The sequence below is a fragment of the Frieseomelitta varia genome, unplaced genomic scaffold (assembly GCF_011392965.1).
Source record: "Frieseomelitta varia isolate USP_RPSP 00005682 unplaced genomic scaffold, Fvar_1.2 scaffold_206, whole genome shotgun sequence".
In the NCBI taxonomy this organism is placed as follows: domain Eukaryota; kingdom Metazoa; phylum Arthropoda; class Insecta; order Hymenoptera; family Apidae; genus Frieseomelitta; species Frieseomelitta varia.
In genome coordinates, this window is record NW_025109817.1 from 357635 (window position 1) to 375813 (window position 18179).

An 18179-nucleotide genomic window follows, 5' to 3' on the forward strand; every position below is an offset into this window, starting at 1 on the left:
CTCTAATGAGGAAAACATCTCGTGTTTCCCGTTTCGCCCGTCAATTGAAATTTACGTCACGTAACATGAAATTACGCAAGGAGCTTTATAAATGTTGGGAAATGTTTGAAAATTATTCACGGCACTGTATGTATCTTTATAGCTATACCAGAATTCGTAATTTTATTAAGGGACTTAACCCCCTTGCGACTGGTTCGCGGACCATAACGAGTGACCGAACCGTGCACAATAACTCGTCGCTTTCTTTTTCTTTTGAACTCGTCGGTACGATGAGTCACTAGGATTGACTTATCATTCGTTTCGCCTGGGTTACATTTAAATATACTTAAAACTGAGAAAATGTTGCAATTTTGGGGAAAAATATTCTCGACGCGCGTGGCACGTCATTCCAGCGCAAGAGACTAAAATGATGTCAAAAATTTGTGGCAAGTGGTAAATATCGGTGAAGAAACTCTCCGCAAGTGCAACAAGAATCAACACTTCCTCGTAACTTTCAATGTTATCAATTTATCGATTTCGCGATCTGCTCTCATCGTCTTGGATCGATCGCAACTGCCAGTTATACCCGAGCGAGTGATTCCGGGCGATTCTAGCCATTATTCATTCGTCGGATCGTTCGTCGTTCTTTCGAATATCGTTCCGAAATGATAAACAGCGCGAGAACAGTTAATCCGCGAAAAAGGGAGATTATCACGTGTGCGCGTTGCCATTTGACCCGTATTTTCGGGTTTTTCTTTTGGCTCGGACGGACGATCGCAGGTGAAAATGCGTATCGGCCGGCCGGGCGTGTTTACGTGTATTACATTTTTCACCTGCGCCCGGCTTTTCCATCGACATCGGGAGGTTGACACGAAGCGAGTAAATCATACATTATGTACGGGCGTTTGCGAAAAGTTGCGCGTTAAATGTCCCGGCAACTCCATTTACAGCTGCTTTCCCATATTTCATCCGATCCGTGTGAACGCATCGACGTCGGCCCCGAATCACGGCAAAACCGTATAAATAATGCACCGGTGAGAATCGGTTTAATAATTTCGCGCGAATTTATTCGTTAATTCGGTGACGTTTCGCCGCGACAAGCACACCACCGACGTACTCGAAATCCGGCGTGTTCCGTAGCCAATTATCGCGACGTTCCGCGAAATCGTAGCCGATGCGAATCGACGATGCGACTTTTGTTAAGTGAAAAATCGAACGATTGTTAGAAGAAATGTAACTACTGAAACATTCGTGGCAAAGAAATTAGAGTGCAAAGTACGAGAAAACGTTAACGATGCAACAAAATGACACAGGCGTCTATTAATATATTTCATTAAAAATCGTCGAGTATCGAAAGACACGCTGTCGTAATTGTTTAGAATTTTACATTATAAAATACGAAAAATACGGAAATTTGAAATTATCATTTTAACCACTTTGATAGTTCTTAGTAGTGTTAAATGTACACTCTACGCGACACGAAAGAAAGTATATTAAAAATGTCCGAAGAGTGTGCAGCTTTGTGGAAAATGTGAATTTGCGCCGAAAACCTGTACAATCGAGGACCAAGGATGCAAGGACGATGCCAGACATAGTGAAACTAGTTCACTCATTAGAAAACGAGAATCAGAACAACATCGTGGATCGAGAATCGAAGAACGAGATACGTTTCGATTCCTTCCCGACAGTGGACGAACTCATCGAACGAAAAAACTCGCGGAGAGCGAGAAGATCGATCCTCGCGAATGACGAGGAGGATCAAAGTTAGCAGATGAAATTTTCACGCAATCTGGAAGGTCTGAAGGGAGGAATTCTTTCTTTCCCCGATTGGCAATATTCTAACGAGAGAAAGAAGCAGAACCAAGGGGGGGAGTGGGGTTGGATAGCGACGAAGTTAGCGAGAGAATAGACAGAGAAGCGGAGGAATCGAACGGAGGGGAGCGGCGGGATCAAAGAGGCCAGCTCGCGCTCCCGTAACTAGATTTCTCGTTCCCACTTTGAGGATTGCTTAATGCTCTATAAGCGGTCGTTTTAAACTCGATGAAATCGAATCAGCGGCGAATCGAGATCGCGCCGCGCTGCAAATTCAATTGCGACGACTCCGCGCTGGTCGAGAGGTGGCCTCGACTTTCTCGCTTTGATCTTTTTCCACGAGGGGTTAGAGCCGCGCGCGACAATCGCGAAATTCGCTTGCGTCGTGTAGACATCGGCGCTGGCTGCTTTCTTAATTAGCGCTGTTCGCTGACGGCAGTTGGTGACGGTTTCTTAGGTGCCATTCGTTTTGGACGAGGTTCGACGCCGGCGAAGAATCCTTTCTGTCAGCTTTTGTCTGGCGAAGATTGACAAAATTCGTATAAACAACAAGAGTCCGTATTAATTGTGTTAACATTGCAATCTTCAAAGTCTTCAGATGAGAGATGAAAGCTAGATAACTAACAATTGAGCCGAGTTACACAGAAAGCTGATCAACTGTTTCATGAGTAGAAAATTTGAAAATTTTGAACAGTTTGATTCAAGGAGAGAAATGGATCTTCATCTCCGTTTTATCTTATTGTCATATATTTGTACTTTATGTTTTATATAAAAATATTGGTATTGTGTAAATATAATTCATTATAATGGTACATTTTATTTCTTGTTTTTTTTAAATGGCTCAGTTAATAGACGAGTATATCAAGTAGGTAAATCTAGAATGGAACAATTTGGTACAGTTTCAACAACTGTATAGTGTAAGAGTTAGTAAGTTTTTGCAAGCTAAAATTCACAAAATTATAAGATCCGTTCTTTATCATTTAAAGGATCGATAGGTTTCTCTGTAGCTTGGCTCAATTATTTCAAACACAGTTTGCAGTACATTCCACAGGATACATAGAATATTTCGCGAAAATACACAAGGGTGATTCAATAATTAATGTATAACAAGCGATATTCAGTTAACAAGATTGAAACGATCGGCTTGCATTCTGTAACAAATAGGAGCACACGTCGTACTGCTACTCAACAAATATCATCTATAGCTGCAAGGCACGATCATCGTCAAATTCCCGGAAGATCAATCTCATCTTTTTCACGTCAGATCTCGCTTCTTCGGCCATTGTAAGCCCATTGTTGCCCTGAAATTACGAAAATTCGGCGCTTGGTCGCGCGATGGCGAGCAGCTTTTGGAGGAGCTGCCAGGTCTTCCGGTAGGATTCATCCGAATGCGGCTCGCCGATCGATTTTCGGCGTAGGAGAAAGTCGAGTCGACCGATCGCGCACGAAGTCGAGCGAGAGCGAAGTTTTTTTGGTGGAATTCGCGCGGCCTCAGCTCGCCCGACCCAATTACGCGCGGCCAGGACGGCCAGGCCAAGGGATCAGAAGCTCCGGCAGGAAGTCAAGGGGCGCGAATGCATTGTTAAGCTCCCTCTGTCCAAACATTCGGCTTGCTCCCAAGTAACCAACACACCTATTTCCCGTTTACTCGCTGCCGAATCCCTCCCCTGGCCGTTCGTCTCCACCATTCTCTTTCTCCGGCGTTACGATTCCCTTTCGTCGTGCCACCCTCGGTCATTTTCGTAGGCTTGCGCGACGAAGCATCCACAGGTAATCCTAAAAAATGGATCGTCGACTTCCGTCGCTGCACGGCTGCGGCCACACGTGGAAATTCTTTCACGCGTCGAGCCGACGAGCGCTTCCTGCTGATTCTCCGTGAAGAGAGCGAGGAAACAACAATATACTCGCGGAGATTCCGATTAGGCAGGATTTCAAACTAGCGATCTACTCGGGTTTTAGCAAACTGGCACGACGATGAATCTTTAACCTCGGCACCTCGCGGCCTTGCCGTTCTATCGCAGAAATTGCGTTCGTCGTTCAATATTTTCGCAGTTTTTAGGACAGCAAAGACCTAAGGGGAGGCACTTCACCCTCCGGCGGCCAAACCTTTCCCATTTTAAAGAACCTAGGGGGCAGTCCTCGGCAGCGTAAAAAGGACCGTATACATATAACATGGTTGCACAGAGAACGCAGAGGAGTGTAGCGACGGTGGAAAGAAAAGAAGAAAAAGAAAAAGGAAAGCGGGACCGGGAGCGAAAGAACGAGAGGAAAGTCAGGATGAAGAGGGAAAAAAGAGAGAGACAGAGAGAGAGAGAGAGAGAGAGAGAGAGAGAGAGAGAGAGAGAGAGAGAGGGAGGGAAAGATCAAAGATGGAGAAAGAGAGAGGAAAGAGAACGGAGGAAGATGGAAGAGAGAACTCCTCTCGGCAAAGGATCTTCCTGTGCACGAGAAGAGAGAGAGCCCGGGAGAGGGTCCTATAAATAATTAGCGAGGAGTCGCTCTCCGCTCGGCGGGCGTAAGCCGCTTACAACCCCCGTTCACCCTGCTCCTCGCCGCGCCGCCTGTCCCTTCCGCCCCCTTTCACCGCGTGGCCCCTTACCCGCGGCAACGTCTACCTTCCCTCGGTTCTTCACCACCCGATTGCTGCCCCTCGCGACCACCGCCACCCACCCTCTTCCTCTTTCTCCGCCTTCTCACTCTCCTCCACCTACTCCTTCTGCTGCTACTCACTGGCTGTTGCCATCTCTCTCCCGTTCTGCCTCCGGAGAAGAGGCTCCTCTCTGCCACTACGGCACGGAGGAGATTCCGGCCAGCCTTCGTCAGGGGGTTCGCCCTTCGTCAAGGGTGCCCGTTCTCGAGAGGCAGAGTGAGGCTACGCGCGCACAGCCTGCGCCTCAAAGACGCTGTGCTCCGTTAAACTAGATCCGCGAACACATCCGCGTACACGAGACCACCTCGAAACCACCCCCGCCCCCTTCCACCGATCGACATAGATACCGGTGGCTTGCCTCGTCGCTCGTGCATCGCTGTTTCACGTGCGTGTAAATCAATTCTTGTACACGTGTCGTACACGTATCCGGGTTACAATTTTTAATACGCGGCAGGTATTCGTGTTTCGTATCTCTACCGCAGGTTGTCGATGCTACGAATTTCCAGAAACGAGGAGATTCCGATCTATAGACTGGTAGTTGGTGACCGAGCGTCTTTCACTTTGACCAGATTCGTGCTTGCGTTCGCATCGTGGAAGATCAACGGAGCCGTTTCATCGTTCGTTTCAACAGTAAATCTCACCACGTGCACGGTTCGTTCTGCAACCGGTGTATTTCTTTTGCAACGCGACGAAGAAGCACTGTAACAATTTATACGCAAGAAGAAATCAGTCGTCGTTAACCACTTGCGCTGGAATGACACACGAGAATATTTTATTCGCCCAAAATTGCAACATTTCTTTTCAGTTTCAAGTATATTTAAATATAACAAATAATGAATCTATTACTTCCCAGTAATTTCCATCCAGTGATATACCGACGAATATCAAACAGAAGACGAATCATTGTACGCTCTGTGGAGTTTGGTCGCTCGTTACGGTCCGCGAACCAGTTACCAGCGCGAGAGGTTAGAATGAGAATCATCGAGTGGTAGCTGCAAGCTCGAGCACAGTTGTTCCCCTTTTTCCCTTCGATCCGGCGCGGCGATCGAAAGCGAGTAGCGGTCAGGCGACGGGCAGCGAGATGACGACGCGGATGGGGCGTCGCGACGCGTGTGCATACGAGAGAGCGTGCCCTCGGCTTACGTGCACGCGGAGAGCCTTACGCACAAAGTGAATCTCGGATTACCGGTCTCTGGGGCTCCGTGGAAACCCTACACCCACCGGTTGGTGGTAAAAACAGAGAAGTAGCGAACACTGCTCGCTCGGAGGGAGAGCAGGACTAGAAACGAGGAGAGAGAGAGAGAAAGAGAGAGAAGGGAAGAGAAAGAGGGTGGAAGATCGCGGGCTTGATGGAAGTCTGGTATCCGCGGTTCGTGTTTCGAACCCGGGCGCGCTGTATCTCGTCGGCTGTGCTGTATTAATGGGACCGTAATAGCCTATTTGCGATCGCTAATAGTCGAAGCCCCCGGTTTTCTCCCCCTCTTCACCCCCGCCTGGCCGTCGTTTTCCCTAACTCGACCGCTGCGAGAACTCCCCCGGGAAATCTGGACGGTACCCTGCCAGAGTGGATCGCTGCTCTTCACCGTTCAATCAGTATCGCGCGATTTTTTTCCTGACCCCCATGGCATCGTCCTTTCCAAGGCTTCTTCTCGCTTCGACTGGTCGATGACTATCGTCAGCCTTCCTCTCCGACCACTGTTTTTAATTTCAATCTGCGTGTCGCTCGAAGCTGAGAAAGTGAGAGTCGGAACGTTATACGGAGGACGAAGAGAATAATTTGGCAAAGTTGAAGCTTCGTCTAGAGACTAGAAGAATTTAAGCCCCCGAAACTCGAGAGCAATTTGACTCTATAGTTTGTAACTTACTCTCACGAACAGATTCTTTCGTTCGAATAAATTTGACTTTCCTTAAAAAGTTGGAACAGTCTTGATTGTCTTAATTGAGTGATTGCCCGACTTCGTTTCGGAAACCAGGCAATGGCACTGAAGATTAAAGTCACTCTTGCGAACCGAAACTCCGTGATTTCCACTTGGGATCAAACAGTGTCCACTGACGAAGAACCACTCTCGAGAACGATACGCGATAGTTTTTCACGCGTGTTCGCTCCCCGGGGCAGAAGGAACCGAAGTGAAGAGAGCAAAAGCAGAGACAATGGATCCGGGCGAAGAACTCGCAAGAGGGAGGATAATTTAAAGTAAATAGAAGGGAAGAGGCGAAGCGAGGCGAGGCGAGGCGAAACGCCGAAAGGAGCAACAAACGAGGCGGGAATAAACGTAAGCTCGGCTAATCGACTAGGCAGCCGCGGAGAGGCCGTGCGCCACGTGCCGACTGGCAAACGTTCCGGTGGCAAACGCCGCGACGTTGTTAGCCCAGTTAGTCAACATCAGCGCCTCGGATGTTAAGCCGATCCGTTGTACCACCGACCAACACATATCCCTTTCCTGGCACGTCTCCCTTTCCTGCGAATCGCCAGCACATCCGGCGTGGTGCACGCCTGCTGAAAATCTTCGCGCGTCGTCGGGCGACTGTTTCTGCGAACGAAACTGGAATACAACTTCTTCAACGAGAAAATATCTCTATCAAAAGGGAAACTGTGGTTGTCGAGAGGCGTAGGTACTTTTTCGATCAGTTGATTGAGGTTGAACAGATAGGCGAAGAAAGTAGATATTAAGTGACAAAAGCTAAGTTGGATCCTTTGATTCAGGAAGGTTCAAACCGATGGAAGCTTTTCGAAGATACTTAAATTTTAACAATTTGGTCGAAGTCCAATGTTCTTTAGAAATCAGAATGGAGGAGAAATTTCTCTGAGAAGAAAGTTTTGACAATTTGGTTCCAAGCGGGGCACAGCAAACGAGCCGACGAAGGCTAATTTCTTCAAGGATTCGAGGTTTGTAGTTCAGTTCGAGCGTTTTTTGAAGAATAGACCGATGAAAGCCAAGGATTCTCGTTTCTCAGAACATTCTTCAAAAATCAGAATACGAAGGAGGTAAATCTCCTCGAGGACACAAGGTTTTAGTAATTTGATTTAACCACTTGCGTTGGCGACCGATTTGCGGACCATAACGAGTGACCGAACCGTACACAATAATTCGTCGCTTTCCTTCTCTTTTGAACTCGTCGGTATCGATATCACTGGATAGAAATTATGAGAGAAGCAATAAATTTATTATTTTGTTTCACTTAAATATACTTAAGGCTGAGGAAATATTGCAATTTTGGGGACAAAAAATTCTCGACGTGCGACAGAACGTTCCCTGAGGAACAAGCTGATAAAAGCTAATTGCTTCGAGGATTCTTATTTATCTAACAATTCGATCGAGGTTCAAAGCGAAACGGAGCCACTAAAATGCAAATCGAAGGGTGCGAGTCGAATCGAAGATTCGAGATGGAAAAGCGAAACAACAGCGAACATTCGTCGAGTGAAAAGGAGAAACTTCTTCCGGTGACAATGTTTCGGCAATTCGGTTAGGGTTCATAGGCATTAAGCTCGTTTGCGCGGTAGAACAGATTCCACGACTTTTAACTTGGCGCTAAAAGGTTTCCCGCGATCGTCCTTTAGGCGCCGGGTGCTGCGGCTAATTAAGCGGAACTCCCGGCGAACTTTCGAAAGAACGGCTGACTCGATCGGTCGTGAAAGCTTAGACGCGGGAAGTTTGCCCTTTATCGGTCGCCTTGCCGTAATACTTCAGCCCTGTACACGCCGGAAGTAGGTTCTCGTTCGCTCGAAATTCGTCTTTCTTCTTCGCGTAACCGCGCTCTGGCTGACAGGACCTAGAAGCTGAACGATCAGCCGTAACGTTCAAGAAGCAGCCCAGGGCGGTTATGCAAAGCCTTCAACTCTTGTTTCAAAGCGCCAATCAAAGATGGATTTGCCACTCTCTCTCTCTCTCTCTCTCTTAATCGTGCTGGTTCACGCAACGGAACGATGCCTCAGTAGAGGAACGCGTGCCGTTCATTAGTGTATCGATCAACGGACTCGATTGTACCGGAAAACCGTCCGTGGAGATCGATTTCGAACGTCCAGCACTGAAACATACCTGGAACCGTGAGCACTAAAGAACATCTGGAATTTGTTCTGAGTCATCACACCGTAAACCACCATCTTTCGTATCCGAGAAAATTTGAAGGATTATGGGTTTTCCCCAAGCAACACGTTGACAGGCCAATGTACACGAACAATAATGTGCACGAGTATACACTCGTTGCTTTTGTATCTTTCATTTTAACCTCAGTTTAAAAGGGAAATGAATTTCTTTTCTTTTATTTCTTACAGACTTGTACGCAAAGTAGAAAATGTGTTCCCGGACACGAGAGATCGCCGTTTACAGCTTGCAGTGTAAATGTAAGAACATTTAAATAGGTTTATTCTAGTACGTATTATAGTACGATTATAATATCGATTATAGATAGTAGTATTATAATCGATACTTTATTCTAGTAGTAATTTCTTATTCGTATAATAAAACAAAATTTAGTAGATTCATTAATTATTAGTTCATTTAACTAATTAGAGTTATATTATAGTACTACTAATGTAGACTTTAATTAGAGTTCATTTGATCAATTAAAATTTGGTGGGCAGGTAAACGGAGTATTCATAATAATTTATCATTGTTATTCGCTTTAGCTTGCAACAGAGAAATATCAGGTAAAACAGAAGACTCGGCATGATTCTAGGAATAAGTACAGTAAAATTAAACAAGAGAATGCATCAGTATCGTAACGATTTATGAACGGATGTGTACGATTCAAGCAAATGGCACAGAAAGGAACAAGAAAAAAGGAACGGACGGGTCGTTTGCGCTTTGTTCGAAGGGTATGTCCGGTGAAATTCCGGATTCCCGGTGGACAATGCCGACAGAAGACGCGGGAGACGAAGAAGAAAAAATCGAGAAGCACACAGGTAGTGACAATAAACGACCGACGTAACGGTATAGGTTGACGTGGGACAGAGGTGATCAAAAACTTATTAGTCCCGGTTCTGTGGGGATAATAAATGTGAGAACGTGGATTGCTCCCTTGGTACACCCACTTCTTGCCACTACTGTTCGGTCCGTCTTCCTGCCTCCGGTGTTACGCGATTTACAAATCGTCTATCTGCCTTCGAGACCGGGACAAGATTCGTTTGAGCCAGCTGAATTTTTTCTTCACGATTATCTACCTTCCCCTTCGTCGCAAGAAATCCGATCGAAGCGAGTAATAATATTCAAAAAAACGTAAATCTTCCACAAATTGAATTGAAATCTTCAATTTTATTTTCCTGTTTTGCTATCTTTTTTTTTTTTTTTACTTTTATTTTGACGAATACAAACATTTGGCAGGGTTTCGGGCATTTTCGAATAGCTTTCGGTAGCTGTCCATGCTTTTTCATTCACCACTTGCGCCGACAACTGATTGCGGACCAAATCGTATACAATAATTCGTCGCTTTCTTTTCCCATTGAACTCGTCGATACGACATCACTGGATAGAAATTAAATACTATAAATATATACTTAAATATATACTTAAAACTGAGGAAATATTGCAACTTTGGGACAAAAAATTCTCGACGTGAGTGGCAGGGGACCTCTTTCTCTGGCAATTGACTGCGGACCATAACGAGCGACCAAACCGTATATAATAGTTCGTCGCTTCCTTTTTGAACTCGTCGAATATCACTGGATAAAATTATTGAGAAGTAATAAATTTATTATTTGTTTCTGCCCATTTTGTTTTACTTAAATATATTTAAAACTGAGAAAATATTACAACTTTGGGATAAAAAGTTCTCGACGTGCGAGCCACGTCAATCCAGCGCAAGAGGTCAATGTAAGTTATGTAAATTAATGTAAATTGTTATGATACTTGCTAGTTATTAGTGTTAATATAATATAATAATTATTTGTAGTAAAGAACTTGTAAAAACAAAATATCTATATCCTTTGATTTTTACAAGCGAACACTGATACCTACATCGTGTTTGATCGAGAACTTTTTGCGAAAGGATGGTTGGCCTATGACGAGAAATATTCAGAAATATTTTGTGCTCCGACAGAGATAGGTGTTCGTGGTAGGCCGATGACGATGACGCTCGGTGACTGTCGAGAATCAATTTCTTATTGACCGATCGATATCACGGTTCCCGCGAGTATTACGCGGCAGAATTACGTGAATGGGCCACGGGATCGAGGCCTCTGCAGGGGCTCCGCTCGAAAATCGGCCATTGTTTGGAAGAAATCGAATTATCGAACGTCGGTCAACGAGTTGTTTGAGAGAAAAAAAAAAGCTACTTGACACGACGTTAATAAATAATAATATCTGATATCTATTATTAAAAAAAACTCGACAAATTTAATCTACATAGACATAAAAATAATTAAATTATTAATTCAATAATAGCAAACTTGGTATGACATGTGAGGTTAACTTTGAGAAATATAAAGTGACGAAGAAATACTGTTGCAAATAGGTACATTTTGAAAAAAGCTGCGTGCCCAGCAAAGAAATCGATGTTATTGAAACTTTTATCAGTTAAATCCTCGAAAATCGTAGCACATCCCCATGACCAATGGCAAAAATTTCAATCTCTTCTTAATGGCCATTAACGTCCGAGTGATTCAAGTAGGAATTAATTTTACCGTGAATCATTCCGAATGAAAGTAGGATTCAGCGATTCTCAAGAATATTGAGAGCCAAAGGAAGGAAGAAGATAGTTACGATCAATGTATGATTCATAAGCGACAGATCGAAGAAACTTGCATTGTACTCTTTCTAAACCTGTCTAATTGTGACCCGACTACTGAACGACACAGTGATTAAGCTCGTTGAACTTGAAAATTGAATTTAAAACGTAGAATAGCGAGCTGGGAAGTCCTCAAACATTTCCAACGTTCTCAAAAATCGCACGCACGACGAGCGTCGCTCTGTCGTAATGTCGACCTCCCCGAATTTTCCATGTAACAAATCGTGTTGTGACCGTGGATGACTCCCACGGGACCGGGACGAGATGACCGGCAGAAGCGTGTCTCGCGCAGAAGAATAGCCGGCGCTGATCCCAGCGCAGAATCCATTCTATAGCGACTCTAAGATATCCACCTGAACATGACTTTTCCTTCGCAGGCAGATTCTATCTACGCGATGCGCGATCAATCACTATCAATGGCGTTCGTTGTCGCCGTGGGTAGCGGGATTTGTTGGTTGACGGGACGTCGCTGTCGAGGAGGATACCGAAGCGCGCGCATAATGCGCGTAATAGAGTACCGGCCGTGTCGGTGGAGTCGATCGAATTTACATTACGATGGATGATTCGGTGGATCGATTCGGTAGTTCGAACGACGAAAGCAGCAGCACCGGCGTAGATCCACCGATAAAAGAACGATAATCCACCGCCGGGGGATTAACACGCCGACGATCCATTCCGGAGGAATCCAATTAACATCAAAACGTTGGACGACAAGTGTCTTTTCTGATCGATCGAAAACCACCGGCGGCGGGGACGCCCACTACTAGCTGGGAAAATATCGGGAGCGTTTCACCTTCGGTCGCGAGGCATCGGCGCTCGAACGAAAAATATTCCGGCTGTGATCTGATCGCGTAGATCGCCGATAATACCCTGTAACCCCGAGACCGTGTGTGACCCCGGTCGGGGGTAATTCATTGACTTAGTAACTCGGTGACTTTCACCGGTGATTTACACGAAAGCCTCATAAGCGGCTTGCCTCAGTTTCAAATTCCGTTCTCTCTCTCTCTCTCTCTCTCTTCGTCAATGAGCTCTAGCTTGCGAGACTGGGAGTCGGAAAGGGAGGGGACTACTATCAGAAGCTGCGGCATGAAAAGGAGCTAGACAGAGAGACGCCGAACGGAAGAAGAGAGGGAGAGAGAAGAAGAAAGAGTGAAACAGATGGGCGAAGAGGGAAATCGAAAGGGATGGAACGTTCGGGGGGGGGGGGGGCGAAGAGAGGGTGGAAAGGGGGTCGGGGAGAAGGTCGGAGAACGTAGCAAAGGTTATTTGCACCGAGTTGTCTTTTTTCAGTGCTTTTTGTTCGAACCGTTTGTCGAACGGCTCAGCCGGCTGATCTTCGGGATGATGAGCATGAACTACATTCTATATAAAACCTGCGAGTACTTTAAACCTCGTACGAATGCGCTTTCGCGGTGTGCCACGGCACGCCGAACGCAATCGATCGCTCTCAACCGACCGATGCTGGCAGCTCGCCCTTCGCTGATTGTCCGTGTCCAAAGATTTCCCTCGTTGACCGTCGCTAGGTGTGGTATCAAGTTCAATACGTAACTCACGGAACCGAGTTCGACATCTGAGAGCTTCTAACGCTGCAAGGTAACGAGTATACGTTGCAGTGTGTTCATTTCACATACCATTTCATACGTTCGTTTTGCGCGAAGGTGATCTTCGTCTTCATGGTTGTTGAAAAGTAATGAGTACACTTGCAATACATTCATTTTATGTTCCTTCGTTTTACTTAATGTATGTTCATACATTCGTTTTGTGTAAGGTAATATATATGGTTCGTGGTTTTCAAATATCTACTGTTCAAAATATAACGAAATACACTTGTACTTTATGTTTCTGCATTTTGTACGATTTCATCGTTCATTTTTGTACATTCGTTTTACGTATTCACCCCGTAGGTTGTAATAAATTTTTTCAAAAATAACGAGTACATTTGCAACGTGCTTATATTTATATTAATATCGTAAGTTTATTTTCTGCATCTATTCATCATAGTATACAATAATTCGTCTTCTTTTTGAATTCGTCGGTATTTCTATCACTAGATAGAAATTACTAAGAGGTAACAAACTTATTATCTGTTTCGCTTGGGTTACATTTCAACATACTTAAGACTGCGAAAATATTGCAATTTTGAGCCAAATATTCTCAACGTGCGTGTCATTCCATCGCAAGAGGTTAAAGAGTTTCAAAGTTCGTTCGTAAGAAGAAATTATTACTCCGCGTGGCATTGAAACGTCCGGCAAACGAAATATGTACTTGTCGGCGAACACCTGCGTTCTCTATTTTTTTTTCTTTTTTTTTTTCTCTAAAGCGAAACGAGACCAGCCGCGAGTAATCCTCGGCTGTTCGTTTCGTTCGGTGACGCGTGTAATAATGTTTAAGTGCTGCGTTACGTTAATTAAATCGGCGGGACGAGCGTGGAAGATAACAAGGGCGCAAACCGTTTGCTCGGTCTGCAGGTGAGAGTCAATGTACACGGCGAAAATAACAGATGAAACGTTTCGACACTGGTGAGACGTGGGTGATTTTTTGCCAACGAATCCCAAAGGCCGAAGCGTTCGAAGCAGTTTGAGCCGATTTATGCGGCGATGCTTTATTTACGAAGGTATTGTAAGCACGCGGCACAGCAAAACAGGATGCACCGCTGTTACTGGCGATTAATTAATTAATCGCGTGCATGCGTTTTTGCCCTGATGTCGTGCATCGATACGAGGCATCGATACGAGCGTTTCGACTTTCTTGCTCGATTAAAACGCCATTGCTGGAAATTTTTTTCTGCGGATATAACTCGAAGATGAAAATTCGCACAGAGTGCGAGGCATTGCAAGTACCTGTGAAACGACGACACAAGCAAAAAATGCAAATATGGTGATTCAGTCCGTTTCGCCACTTGTTGATGGCGAGTTACATCAAAGTAATTCGAGGCGAGTTTGGAGGCCAACGATTATGAATTACGAACGAGTGGAATTGATAATGGAATATCGAGGAGTTCTCTCTGGTATTGAGGCTCGATATTTCGCAATTCGTAGGTTACGTACTTTGACACACTTGAAGAAGACTAATTTGATCGTGACATTTATTAACCACGTTGATATTCAATATTCCTAGATACGATAAAATAATTTCTACAGATATTCACAGAAACATGAATTCGCACGAGAATCGTTCTACGACTCGTTTGCTTCCCGACATTTTCAAATGTCCCGTGCAGCCACGTCGTTCTATCGGCGACTGGGAAATTTCTTCGATCCTTCGCGTAAGGCTTCTGTGAAAGCTCCAAGGTGGAAACCGTTTAAACAGCGACGAAAACAAGCGCGCAGCGAGAACGAATGGGGACGGGGGAAAGAGCTTTTGGTTAACTTTCGCTGGACGAACGGCCAGACGTGAGGACGCGTGAGGATTTCGAACGAGCGTGCCGGCGGCGACGAAACGGGAGTTTACGAGTTGCGAAAAATAAGAAAGTTGGCCGGCCGGGGTGGGAGCCGATGCGCGTCACGTGCCGGCGTGTCGCGCGCGACAAGTCAATTGGTCAATGAGGAAAATTGGCTAAGAGTTCATGAATGGGCCGGCGTGAATAAAGTGGCTGCATGTTAGTATAGGTTTATGGAAGCAAGCCGGTTTTAGCTACGCTAATAGCATAGTAATGCTGGCTGATCTTTTCGAAATCCCGTAAGAGCATTAACCGCTCGCACGTGAGCAAGTTAAATTGCTATGTTGTGGGTATACGCCCGGCTATGTAGCTATCACCTGGCTACAGGGCGTAACGAAAGGAGGAGAGTATCGCAGCCGGGGATCGACATTTCGAGAAAAAGATAACTGGCTGACGCGTTCGTCGAACGGGTTCCTTTCTCCCTCTCCTCCGTCCATCCGTCCCCTGTTAACGAGATTAACCGCGAACGTTTCCACGGATACAGAACGGCGACGAAACGTTCCCTTTTTTTTTGCCACGAAACGTGACACTCGTCACGTATGTGAATCGTCACCGTCACGAGCTCGATCATTGCCCAATGTTTTAATTCATTCGCGATGACAAGTAGGTTCGCGAGTATCTTCACGTCGCGAGCGATACAGATCGGCGATCGGTAATAATACAATCTACGTACAATCGCGAACGTGTCCATTGGTTGGCGAGGAATCGATCGCGATCGGCGAACAACAGCCACGGGCAGCTGTGCTCGTCCATTTTCTTCTCTACCTCGAGTCTGTTGGCGTATCTTTTTCGCATAGGTGGAAGAAACAGGGTGAAAAGGAAACGGCGAAAGGGGGTGAAGAAGAGACATACAGAGAGAGAAAGAGAGAGAGAGAGAGAGAAAGGGAGAGGAACTTGGTGCTGGGATATATTTTTAGAGACAGACTCTCTCTACAGGCAACGTTGTGCGGCGAGGAAGCGTTGCCATCGTGGCTGGTTAGATCGGTGGCGCGGCCTGTACCGATTGGTTCCCCACTACTTTGGGATAGGTCTCGATGCCACGGCCCAGGCCACGCCGACTTTCCACGAGCAGACGCTGTTCGGCATTGTTCGTGGTTCCCTCTCGTTTCCACTACCATCGAGCGTAGAGTCGTTTCTCCTTCGGCTACCTTCACTCTGCTTTCTAACCGAAGCCAGTTCGTCCGCGTTCTCTTTCCCATCCGGATCGCCGATCCTTCTCTATCCCCGCGCAAACGCAGTTTCGACGGAACCGTTCTCGTTCCCTCGCGCCGGTCGCGCGAAACCCGCGCACACGGGTTCTTTCTCTTCATCACGCGCCCGTTCGTTCGTTCGTCCGTCCTTCGCCCGCGCTGCCGCCGCTGGCACCCCCTCTTCGGCAACGTTCGGAACGCACCCCATCCCTTCCGTGGTTGGATATCACCCCTCGCTCCTCCTCTCGACCGGTTCGCGGTCCGGTCTCTGCCGCGGCGAGAGCCGAGCGACCGACCGAACGAGCGCACCCCCCTCGGCGCATAACCCCTCGGCCAAGAGAGCGATCCGTAACAACTAAAGTTCTCGTGAAAAGTTGAGCTCGGCTCTCCTACGCCCTCCTGCTATAATAGCCGCGCTCGCTGCTCTCTCTACCTACCGTCTATCCCTGTCCATCTGTCCGGGTTTGTCCCACATCCCGCACACGGAACGACGCCGCGAGCGTGAGTGAGTGAGGAAGGAAGGAAAAGAGAGAAAGAGAGAGACACACACACACACATACACACACAAAACACACACCACACACACACACACACGTACACACACGTGCACACACATACACGTGCACGTGCACGTACACGTACACGTACACGCACACACACACACACGCAGAGACAGAGAGAGAGAGAGAGAGGGAGGGAGAGAGAACAAGATAGTGCGACGAACGAAACAAAGAGACTCCGACAGCCGTGGAACAGAGAACGAGTGCCGCGGGCAGAAAGAGAAAAAGACAGAGACGCGGCCGGATTAGGGAATAGAATAGTCATTATCGGTCTACATATTCGTGATATACTCTATCGGGCGTCCACGGTAGTGCGAAACGTCGCGGCGCAGTAGCGGCGAACGTGTGTGCTGTGCGACCGATCAACCACTGGAGGGATACCTAACCTTTGTTTTGCGACCGTGTCGAACGTCACCGTGTCGGCATCAACCGGCTCCACCTCCGGTATCCAGCCGATTCTTCGCCGAGGATTATCTGCTCCTTTTTTCGCAACGAGGAAACCCTTCGTCGACTGACGCCTTCGACTGACCATCGCCACGCACTACCGGTGAGTACTTTGTTTACCATCGTTCCGAGAACAACCCTCGGTTAGTAGCGTTCGGTTGCTCGGCTTAGGCGGCTGTCGTTTGGCAGCGTTGTTCCAAACTCGTCGAAACTTGGCCGGTGGCTCGTTGTGACTGTATATTTGTGCTCGTTTGCCAGTGATTTGTTCAGAAAGGGAAAAAGAGACGAAGAGGAAAAGGAAAAAAATTCGCGACGTGCGAGTCGTTTTGTTGTCGAAATTAGGTGGTGCGGAATCTCGCCGAACACTTACGCCGACACGAAGCGCGTCACGGTGACCAAGAATCACCAACGACGAGTCTATCGATCGGATGTTTACTCGTTTCGTAACAGCGACTGGGCTTCCCTTTGCGAGTAAGGTACGTCGGAATCTCGGCAATTTGCGGGACACGGCTAGCGAGGCAAGGTGAACGACGATAATTCACCCCTATGGCGAATAACTGCCGGCGTTGGAGCGACGCCTGAACGACGGGAATCGTAAGTCGACGAATACATATACATTTTCTCGTGAGATCGGACTGTGGCGTCGTCGTTTGTCTCTCGCGGCGACGAAAAATCTTCTTTCCGCAGGAGACGCCGCGTTTATCAATTTTTATGGACGTCGAGTTATCCGTACGATTACTTTTCGCGGTAAATGGGAGAGAAAAAAAAAAAAAGAAAAAAAAGAACGAGCGACAGCGAAGCCGGAGGGCAGGGGAAAACCCAACCAACGGAATCAACGAAATTCGGACGCTGCGGTGCGCAAAAACCTCGAAAATGCCGGCATTTAATCGGCGAGGCGTACGCCGAGCTTTCATTCAACCAAAGAGAGAATATAAATCCGCGAACGAACGTGGCTCCCGAATACGCCCCTGCAATATTCCCAAACAGCGAGAGAACTCTCTTTCGCCTCCCCCCCCCGCGCCCTCCCCCTCGAATCACGCAAAAAAAGACTGGAAAATTACACTGATTCATAAATAACTGCGCGTTGCAACTTTCAGCGCTTCGTGTATTTTTTTTTTTTATACGTACGTACATATACATATGTATATATGTATATAATACAAATATATATATTCGTATAACGTGTAGTCGTAAACGTAGTGTTCCGTCGAAAGCTTAACATTCCGGTTGCGTTGCAAAAAAAAAGAGAGAGAGAGAGAGAGAGAGAGAAAGGAAAAAAAGGATAGCATCGAAGAATCGACTCGATATTCCACAAAACGAAACAATTTACGACTAGCTTTGGTTTCCTACTTTTTTTTTTTTTTTTTTTTTTTTTTCAAAAA

At 46.4% G+C, this 18179-nt stretch overlaps 1 protein-coding gene across 3 annotated transcripts in view; it reads left to right on the forward strand.

The window, feature by feature from the left end:
- Positions 1-16447: 16447 nt before the first annotated feature.
- Positions 16448-18179, forward strand: part of LOC122526976 (homeobox protein otx5-B-like) — a 12445-nt gene continuing 10713 nt past the window's right edge. The window contains exon 1 of one of the 3 annotated variants that reach the window (XM_043650708.1): positions 16448-16900. The gene's annotated coding sequence lies outside the window, so the exon portion shown is untranslated. Of the gene's footprint in view, positions 16901-17149; positions 17392-18179 lie in introns of those variants that run through there. The other 2 variants (XM_043650711.1, XM_043650707.1) reach the window with 2 other exon arrangements.